The sequence below is a fragment of the Filicampus tigris genome, chromosome 20, assembly GCF_054856515.1.
Source record: "Filicampus tigris isolate MCC_2025a chromosome 20, RoL_Ftig_1.0, whole genome shotgun sequence".
Taxonomy (NCBI): Eukaryota; Metazoa; Chordata; class Actinopteri; order Syngnathiformes; family Syngnathidae; genus Filicampus; species Filicampus tigris.
Window position 1 is genome coordinate 14542719 of NC_141236.1, and position 9755 is coordinate 14552473.

The 9755-nt window shown below is 52.8% G+C and overlaps 1 long non-coding RNA gene and 1 pseudogene across 2 annotated transcripts; one reads left to right on the top strand and one right to left on the bottom strand.

Annotated features, from left to right (window-relative positions):
* The first annotated feature begins 564 nt into the window (after positions 1-564).
* On the top strand, positions 565-9510 carry LOC147128585 (connector enhancer of kinase suppressor of ras 3-like; annotated as a pseudogene). The gene is made up of 12 exons (XR_015083898.1): positions 565-788; positions 4011-4174; positions 4271-4473; positions 4989-5076; positions 5798-5839; positions 6446-6565; positions 6660-6719; positions 6867-6935; positions 7016-7165; positions 7230-7567; positions 7848-7931; positions 8169-9510. The product of XR_015083898.1 is annotated as a connector enhancer of kinase suppressor of ras 3-like (transcript).
* On the bottom strand, positions 989-4180 carry LOC147128586 (uncharacterized). Its single transcript, XR_015083899.1, has 2 exons — positions 2324-4180; positions 989-2183 (listed from the first exon to the last, which is right to left on the bottom strand). It is a non-coding gene; the product is annotated as an uncharacterized LOC147128586 (long non-coding RNA).
* Positions 9511-9755: the final 245 nt, after the last annotated feature.

Genomic DNA, 9755 nt, shown 5'->3' on the forward strand with positions numbered 1-9755 from the left:
CTGGCGTTGAGCGGAATCCTTGTACCTCCAAATCAATTTAGCAAGTGTTCAGCCCAACGCCGGCAACGTGTAGCCGCACACATGGGTAAGCGTTCAAAGCTGGAAGTATTTTGTGGTTAGCATCAGTTCCGGGTTTGGTTCTTCCAGACGTTCATACTCAATGTTTGTTAGCAGGAAAAGCTTTGATTTGTTGTCACCAAAATGAAGGAAAGTGACCAAAATTTGGGTACTTGCATTACGGTACATTTTCGGGGCACGTTAGACTAAACACTGCGAATTAGACATTGACTGGACGCCATTAAAAAGAGCGTTTGACCGTTCGTGTCGCCAACGTTCGCAGCTCGGTGGCGCTCTTGCTGACTTTTGCAGAGGCGAGTTTTGCGTGTTGTTTTTAAAGCATCCCGGTGGACATGCTAATGTAGGATTTTGACGTCACTGCCGTCGTCGCAACGAAATGTCAATATTTGCAATCGTTTTTTGACTTGATACGAGCAAGAGAAATCCGCGTAGCCTTATTGGCGCCCTCTCGCGTGATTGGCAGAGAGCCGAGGGGGCGGGGCAGCGGTAACCTGAGACCGTCGAGCACGCGCACACGCGCCTCTCCCACTGTGGAAGCGCACTCGCGTCTTCTCGCTCTCTCAGCGTGCAGTGCACAAGCGAAATGGTCTGAATTGTCAAACATTATGACTTGGCAGCGCTCGCCGAGGATCTTTTGGACTTTGTAGAAGACTCCGCCATGGAGGCCGTGAGCGCGTGGAGCCCCCAGCAAGTTGTCGACTGGATGGCAGGTAAGAAGAGCCGCCACCGACATCGCGAATGGGCAAAGTGAAGAAGCCAAGAACAAAAGCGTCACTCAGGTCAACGTGTTTTTATCTGGCGCAACGTCGCAACTTTTTGTCTCAGTGTTTGCATTCCAAGCAGCTCAATCATTTGGTGTCAAAGCAACGATTCGCCTCCAAAATCAGAATAAGCAAAGTTAACAGACGAGTCACACTTGCGTTTTTTCCCTCTTTTAAACATGAAAAGTTGAAAAGGTCAACGCAGCTCGAGAGCTGCCCGGAAAGACAAAAAATCGAGACTTGAAATCGTCATTTTTACAATTCCAGAAATTAAGTCAACTTCATAGCTGGACAGGAGCTGTTTCAATCAGATCAAAACTGGAATCTACTCGTGATTGATTAATCAACAACTAATCAATTATCAATTGAATTGAGAACTATTTTGAAAATCAATCGTTTCAAATTGCTCAACTTGAATCTGTGCAAATCTTGGGATTTGAAAGTCCTGTCAAGTGTAAATCTTCTCGGATAGAGCTGCAGCTCCTTGCGCGTGTCGTGGTTTTCTATTCATGCGTTTGACTGCCCCGCTCAGTCATCAGCACTTGTGGCTCTCCTTGCCCACACTGCAGGGCATTACAGTGCGAAACGAGGAGTGTTGCGTGCAGCGCTTGTGTTCCAAAACATGTTCCGAGTGATTCTTCTGCTAGAAAGTGGCTGTGGGGGTGGTGCTTATGCTAATTAGCCCCACTGTGATGTCACAGTGATGCACGCGTGACGCCTCACTCGCGAGCCATATTCCGAAACAGTCGGCTCTTTTAAGATGAACCGGAGATGCTGTTAAAGTGCGTAGAGTAGAGGTGGAAAGGTCCAAAAGCCCCTTTCAAGGAACAGAACTCGTTTTTCAAATTGGAACAACATGTTCACAAGTCACATTTCCCACTCTGCCTAATTGTCCAAAATTCAGACTGGGGATGGGATCGCTGGTTCAATATGTAAATGAGCAGTGATGCCACGTCGGTGTCCGAGACACGCCTCCAAAAAGGGTGCGGTTTTGTTTTTGCCAACAAAACCGTCAGGCGCAACGTCTCCTGCTTACGCGATCACGTGAGCCGGGACGAACTCGGCGTGTCGGGGCGGCTCGGCGTGTTGGCGCTCGCGCGATCGGCACGTCAAACGCGCCCGTCGCTCGAGGCCCGCAGGCGACAACGGCAACGTGGAGTCGTCGGTCCAATCGGCCGGCGGGCTCCGCCCACCCGGGTGACATCCGCTCGCGCAATTCCCGCGAGCTTCCTCTGGAAGGAGTCCAAATGGTGAGAGGAAGAAACTCTGCGTGCGGTTTGCAGCGTCGCTGGAGCTGGCGCCGGCTTGTTTGTTGAGCGGGAGGAGAAACTGGCGAACGTGTGACTATTAGCGGAGAGGGAGAGAAACACAAACAACACAAGCTCGCGTGCACACGTCATGTCCCTAGGTAACATGTATGCGCGTGGTTAAATGCAGTATTTGTGGATCTATCCCGTGATTCGCCGATACCTTTACTTACTCACATCTTTTTCAAATTTTGTTCGTAGCACTTGTAAGGAGCATCAAATAGTCCCAGATTTTGGCTATTGGCAGTCGGGCTCGGTCGCCGTAAATGGTAGGGCGTCCGCTACTGTACATGGACACGGTCTTGGCCCCTCAGTACGGCAGTCGGTCTGTGCAGAGGATAAAGAATACATGCCTGTGAGTATTGCGATCTTGTCTCGCAACAATGCTATTCGCCAGCCCGTCTATGGCATTTGACATTGTTAGCTAGCATGAAGCGAAGCCGTCGTAAAGGCCACTTCCCGCTTTCCATGTTGCACGCCGTCCTCCGGGAAAGTCTTTTCTTCTTTGTTGTTGTTTGTTCACCACCGCGCCGAGTGCGTCAGGTCTGGCGTGCGCGCGTCTGAGTCGAACAAGATGTTGTTGATCTTTGCTCAATGATTAACTGGCGCGTTGATGAGCAGCCGCTCTTTGCTGCTCACGCGCCCGAGGGGACGCGTCGTCGTTGTCGCGGTCCTGCCGAATGAACGCAAATGAATGAAGGGCCTCTGCAGAGTCAAGTTCCAGATCGCTTTCCAAATACACGCTAGACATTTGAAAATCTTTGTCCCGTGGAGTAGTCACTTGTAGCGTGGCAGCTAGGGATGGGCCGATACCAGGTATCGATATCGGGCCGATACCAAGCTTCTTTCGTCGCGGAGGCTTCTCATAGCAACCGCGGCCCTCAAGTCCCGCCGCCCGTGCCGGTTCCGGTCCCGGTCCGACTCCGATGGTGCCGCAGAACTGCTCAAATCAGGTGCAAGCGCACAAGCGCCGGCTTGCGGCACGGCTAAATGGCTCCGTCTTAGAGCGGGAGACAAAGCGCCTGCAGGAACTTGACATGTTTTAGGGGCTACCAAAGATGACAATGCCACGTTTAGGCTTTCTTCCTATTCATGTCAATACACCACATGCGTGTATTGAACTTTTGTCCAAAGGCATAAACACGTGAAAATGTTGCCAAGTTGGGCCATCTTCCAACGGGAGCAAAGTCTCATTTTTTTGTTGTTGTTGTTGGATGTCGGACGATGCGCTCGTTGTTGTTGTCGTCGGGGTCGGAGGTGCGACCGGGCCCGGCGCGCGAGTGTCCTCATCGGCACTTAGTTTGGTGGGAATGTTCCTCGCTGACTAAGCCCCCCCCCCCCCGCGGAGCCAATGCGCGTCGGCCATCTGTCGGCGTCCAGGCGGGAGGGCGTTTGGCGGCCTGCGGCGCCTCACAACTGCCATTTGCCGCCCAAACCGCCTCCCTCCCTTGCTTTGTTTCTTTGTTCTTCTTCCACACATTTTCCAAACGCGACTTGAATCCTTGCTAAGAAACGAGCAGCACGAGTGGGATCTTTTTTTGCGCGTTTGTCGGGCGGAAGGCGAGTGTAGCTGGCGTGCGCGCTGCCCACTCATCTGCCGCTGCCTTGTGTGTCAGGGCTCAAAGTTGAAGGTCGGCGGCGCCAGGCCACGCCTCCCCCGAGGTCAGCGCGGGTCGCTTGGATTCAAGGATGAAAAGCATTTTTGCGTTTTACCCGTGATGGACGTTCCGACAACGAGATGAACGGCTGTTTTCTCAAATCAACGTGTCGCGGCATCCGGTCTCCGTCGTCATGACTTTGTCATGACAAGCGGCGACATTTAGCCCAAATGCGCTGGCAAATTGTTGTTTGTGTTGCGGTTGAGGTCTGGACGACGGCTTGCAGCAGTACCTCCCGGCCTTTAGGTGGCAGCAGGTGGACGGCCGGAAGCTTCTGAAGATGACGCACCAGGACCTGAGCGCGCTGGGCGTGCTCAAGGTGGGCCACCAGGAGCTCCTGCTGGAGGCCGTCGACCTGCTCTGTGCGCTGGTAGCCTTTTTTTTTTTTCTTTTCCTATTCCCATCCCCCCCCCCCTCCCCCGTGTTGTTCCACCCCAAGTGAGTCTGTTGTCTCCCCCGCGAGAAGAGCAACGGCGCGGAGCGGGCCAAGCTGAAGCCGCTGGTGGGCAGGATGAGGCTGGCCCACGCCGAGCTGAGCGCCGCCGCGCGTCGGCGCCGCAAGAACCCCGCCTACCACGCCGCCGCCGCCCAGCGGCCCTCCAACGACTTCCTCACCGCCGTGGTGGAGCTCGTCGCCGCCGCCAAGACTTTGCTGGCCTGGATGGACAGGTGCGTCGCGTTGGCCACACCCACACAACAACTGCAAAAATGTGCAAAAGCTTTACCGCCGCCGTGACGACTGTCGCTCAAGTTTTACACCGGGCGGGGCATGTAGCGGCTCATCGCGCTCGCCTCTTCCGGGTCAGGCTTGTACGGGCCTGAAGAACATCGCCCCCCGCCCCTCCCCCGTTCGACACGCGGCGAGGCCGCCGCCGCTTGCGTTGTGTTCTTTTCGTCTCCCTCGCTCACAATCTGTGACGACAAAAGCAAGCGGCCGACGTCGGGCCGCGCGCAACGACTTGAAGGAAATCCCGCATTTGGCCATCGCAGGACGGATCGCCTACGATGACGTCGGGCTGACGACATGTTTGTCATGATGAGCAACTTGAAGAATGCTGGATTGAAATATTTCAAGAAATCTCCTTGTTCGTGTTGCTGTGTTCTGTTTTTTTAAACTACGCAGGGTGCCGTGTCAATAGAAGATTTGAGTGTTTTGTTGTTGTTGTTGTTGTTGTTGTTTGCAGGACTCCGCTGACGAGCGCCAGCGACTTCACGGCCACAAAAAGCACCATCGTTCAACTGTGTCTGGAGCTCACCTCCACCGTCCAGAAGGTCAGCCGCACGCACGCACGCACGCACGCACGCAAGCACACACACACAACCACACGCACACAACCACCCTCTTGACACTCGCGTGACTTCCTGTTGTCGTCACAGCTCTTCCGGCCTTCCTCTTCGCTTTGTGGCAAAGTTTGTGTGTTGACAAGGGAGCGGAATAAACTCGATGGATAGCCGCAATATTCGCACAATTCTTAATGTGGCACGACCACAAAAGTAGACACACTCAGAAAACCAAGATTGATTCTTCAATTCAGTGAAGATTGTGCTGCTCCTTCTGGCGTGAGCACACTGGCCACCGGGTGGCAGTGTAATCAATCATATAAACAAACAAAGAAGAGGCTGCAGTATTTTTGATTGCTACATGTCTTGCTGCACTGTTTGTGTTCCTTTAAGTGTTGCACTATTGCGGCCTCACATATGCTAATATGCTATTAGCCTGTCTATGGCGTTTCCCCATATATGATAGCATTAAGCTAGCAGACTTGGTGGCAAGGTTAAAGCTTGTAATTCTTTGTGTTTTATGTGAGTGTGCTAAAAAAAAACAAAAACAAAAGGTCCCTTTTTTCTTTTGCTTCACTTTCCAGACTTGAATTAATTTCAAGCTTGTTTTCTAATCCCCACAATGTTCGCATGAGCCTTTTTAATCTCGCCGTGTGGTCAAAGTACACCGAAGCCGCCCTCGCTCACTTTTGTTTGTGTTTTGCCCTCACAGGATTTCACCGTTTATGAGATGGAGGAGAAGAGCTTAGAAGTGGTCAGTCGTTTTCTTCTTCTTCTGCACACACACGTACGCACACACACGTATGCACGCAAATGTCCACGCGCACACACGCACACGCACTTCCTTTTCCTGTCCCGCGTTGTGTGCTGCTGTTTATTCAGCTCGGGAACGTTCATCTTCCTGTCTTAGATCACGCTTCCTGTTGGCCGGCCTTTTGTTCGCGGCGTCCCCACCGTCGTGTCTCTTTTTCCTCTTCAAACTTCCAGTAAAAACAAAAAAAACAAACAAACCAGACGGCAACATTTTTAACACCGACAACTTTTATTGGCACTAGTAATTGTAGTCGAAGAAATACAAGAATCTATGCTAACTTTTAGCGTTTGTGTGAAGTCTACACGCAAGAGGGGGAAATAGGCTCAAAATGTAGCGGATCGCCGTTGCGCGTACCCGCCTTTAGTTGCGCTACGTTGACTTTGTGAGCACTCGTCACCCAATTCGAGTTCCAAACAAGCTGGGAGGAGGACTTTTCTCCCCAGCGTTTCCTGCTTATTTTGGATGTTTCCTGTCAGTTGCCCTTTTCCTGAGATAAAGCGCTCCCGTGTGTGTGTGCTCCCGTGCGTGTGTGTGCGCGCGTTTCAGTCTCAAGCCCTCAACAGCGTCTGCGAGAGGACGGCCCGGGTGGCCTCGGACCCGTCCGAGGGCGACCAGTCGTGCGTGGAGGAGGTTCACATCTGCGACATCAAGCCGGGAGAAGGCCTGGTGAGCGATTTGGCGCCCTCTCGTGGCCGGCCCCCAGGCTGCGTGCGGCACTAAGCGGGGCCGGGGGCTGGGGGGTGTGCGTTGTGCGCCGTAGGGCATCTACATCAAGTCCACCTACGACGGCCTTCACGTCGTCACTGGAACCACCGAGAACGTGAGTCACGCGCTTGTCATGACCTTTTGGGGCTTTGAGGAAAATTCCGTTTTTTTTTTGCAACACCAACAATCAGACACTTAGGACGCCCTTTTTTCCTGGTTCAAAAAGAAAGGAATGGTCTTTATTGTCCACTCGCAACTTTAGTCCCCGGCCGACAAGACCAAGAGGATCCACGCCGGCGACGAGGTGATCGGCGTCAACGAGCAGACGGTGGTGAGTGAGGCCGCCCCGGAGGCGCGTCCTCCGGCAGCTGGCCGCCCCCTCACCGCCTCGCTGCTCTGTGATGGGTCCAGGTGGGCTGGCAGCTCAAGCACCTGGTGGCCAAGTTGAGGGCGGAGTCGGGCAACGTGCTCCTGCTGGTGAAGAAGAGGCCGTCGGGAAGCGCCGGCGCCTTCGCTCCGGCGCCGCTCAAGAACCTGCGCTGGAGGCCCCCCCTCGTTCAGGTCGGCCCCGGCCCGATGTCCGCGGACCGCCGCTCGCTGACTTGTTTCCGCGGCGACCTTGCAGGCGTCGTCGGGCCTCCCCAGATGGCGTCATCCTTCGGGGACGGCCGCCGGTGGCGGCGAGACGGCCGTCTTGGATCTGTACGTCCCCCCTCCCCCCGGTGGCCCGTACTCGCCCGAGTCGGCGGAACATCTCGCGGCCTCCTCCTCTGCTCGCCTTCACCCACAACGCATCCCTTCGTCCCGGTCACTCGACGCGGCCGGTCCGGGCGAGGCCGAGGCGCGGCCGAGGCCTCCCAACTCGCGTCTGGACGCTCCTCAAGTCCCGCTGCCCGTCCCCGCTGCCGCCGCCCGTGCCGGTTCCGGTCCCGGTCCGACTCCGACAGCGCCACGGTGCGCGCGGTGAGAGCGCCATGTTGTCATCCGCGTCAGAGCCGCTATGTTGGGAATCGTTCGCGCCTTGGCTATTCCGAGTCCAGTTCGGTTCTCAAACTTTGGACGCCAAGTAGCACCTGGAAAAGAAGACTTCACTTCTGTGGTGCACTTAAAGACTTCAATACAATTGAAGTGTACTGTCCAGTCCGCGCCAGTGCTGTGACTGCATTTGGAATCATTTTCTCATTCCTTAATGGCTGGACGGGCATTTTATTGGACTTTTTGTCGGCGTTTGTTGTCTGTGCAGGCGCAGGCAAACCTCGACCCGTGTCCATGCCGGCCGAGGTTCTCTCAGGCGTGTCTCGCCAGCGCGCCGCTCCAGGATGGAAAGGTAAGCCGGCGCATTTCCCAGCTGATAATAAGAGTAAAAAAAAAAAAAAAGAAAGAAATTATGTGAGGCACATGCGTGCCATCCGAGGGCAGACCAGAGTCTGCATGAAAGAAATTCAGATGTGAGTTTGACGCCCTTTGAACTGTGAGGCAAAGGTCGTGGTCCACCGTGCCACCTAGCTAGCATGAAAAACAGGATTTTCCCGAAAGATTTCTGAGCTTTGACTTGGTGGCGCAGGAGGCAGCCGTCTTCAGCGCTACCTGAGCAACGAGGGCATCGGCGGCATCGCCGAGGAGGAGGAGGAGGAGGCGGGGCACAAAGGGGAGGAGGAGCATCGCTTCCCGCCGCCGTACCGCCGGCACCCGGCCGTCCGCGGCGTGGACCACATCCGGGGCAGCCGCTGCTTCGTCGGCGCCGACCTCCCCTACCAGGAAGCGGCGGCGGCGGCGGCGGCGGCCAAGAAGGAGGCCGGCGCAGGCGCCGCAGCTTCTTCGCCCGCCGGCAAACAGTCGACGTCGTTGCTCGGAGGCTGGCTGTCTCGCCTCAGGCTGCTCAGCCACTGACAACCTGACAGCTTCTGCTTGACAACTCAAATACATCACAGCAGCCTTCAAGTCATTTCAATCACTCAAGCGCTTTTGCAATAGTGATAATCCCCGAGTGATTGACACCCACCTCCCCCCCAATAAAGGTTTCCAATCGCCTGCAGATAGCACAGGGTAGCGGCAAAGCACTATTTTTGCTCAAATGGAACTCCTCATGTCACTTCAATATTCTGTAGTTCTTGGTGCCCAAAAATGGCAGAAAGCATATTTGCAGTTCGGGTTCACCTACTGGCAGATTTTTTTTTTTTTTTTTTTTTGCACGGCGCAAATGAAACTCCGGTCTCAAGGCAGCTTGTCTTGGTGCCGAGGAACACCATGTTGATGTGAGTTGAGGAGCTTCATGTAGTCATTTACCGCCATCTTGTGGCATCTCTAAGCATTTATGGACACATCAAATACTTACGGCAGGGTTCACTTCCCGGCCTATTAACTGATTTATTATTTTACCCATTTGTTATTTGCTGAAAAACTGCATTATTTTCTGTTTTAGATGGCACCTAAAGTCTTGCTTCTCACATTTTGTGACAGTGCTGTGTCCCTCTTGTGCCATTTTGGGGGGGGGGAAAATCACTGAGTTTAAGTTACACAAATTTTAAAAGTAGCAAACCGGATAATAAAAAAACAGACAATTCCTCAAATATATATTTATGTATTTTTACTGACATCTTTTGATGTCAAACCCTTTTAGGTCACGTTTGTACTCAGGACTAAGTTTAGAGACACAAATGAACAAGTAAGCATCACAGTCATTGTGGAGTTGTCCAGTCGACTAGTCTGTACAATCCCGCAACTGTAAACGTATTCGCCGTCTTAACTTGTTCATGTGTTTGAAAACGTGCAATAACTACAAATACTCTGGCGCATGAATCATTTGTTTGATTGTGTGTCGTGTTGACGTCATGGCAGCATCTTTGTACATTTCTGCTTTGCGACTAGTGTAAAATACTGTAAATAAAGCCAACTTTACATATAAAGATTCACTTTATTTTGATGCACGTTCATTGCAAATAAGGCTAAGTTTAAAGATTTAAAAAATGCATTAAAATGATTTCTTATGATCGGATGGGAAAATGTCTTCAAGTTTCTGAGAAGAGTAACGCGCTACTCAGTTGATGTATAAAACTATAACATTCATAGAAATGACAAAATATTCATGTAAAGGATAACGGATCTGGTAGTTTTTCACTTCCTATTGAGCGGAAGTTTTTATTTCATTTTA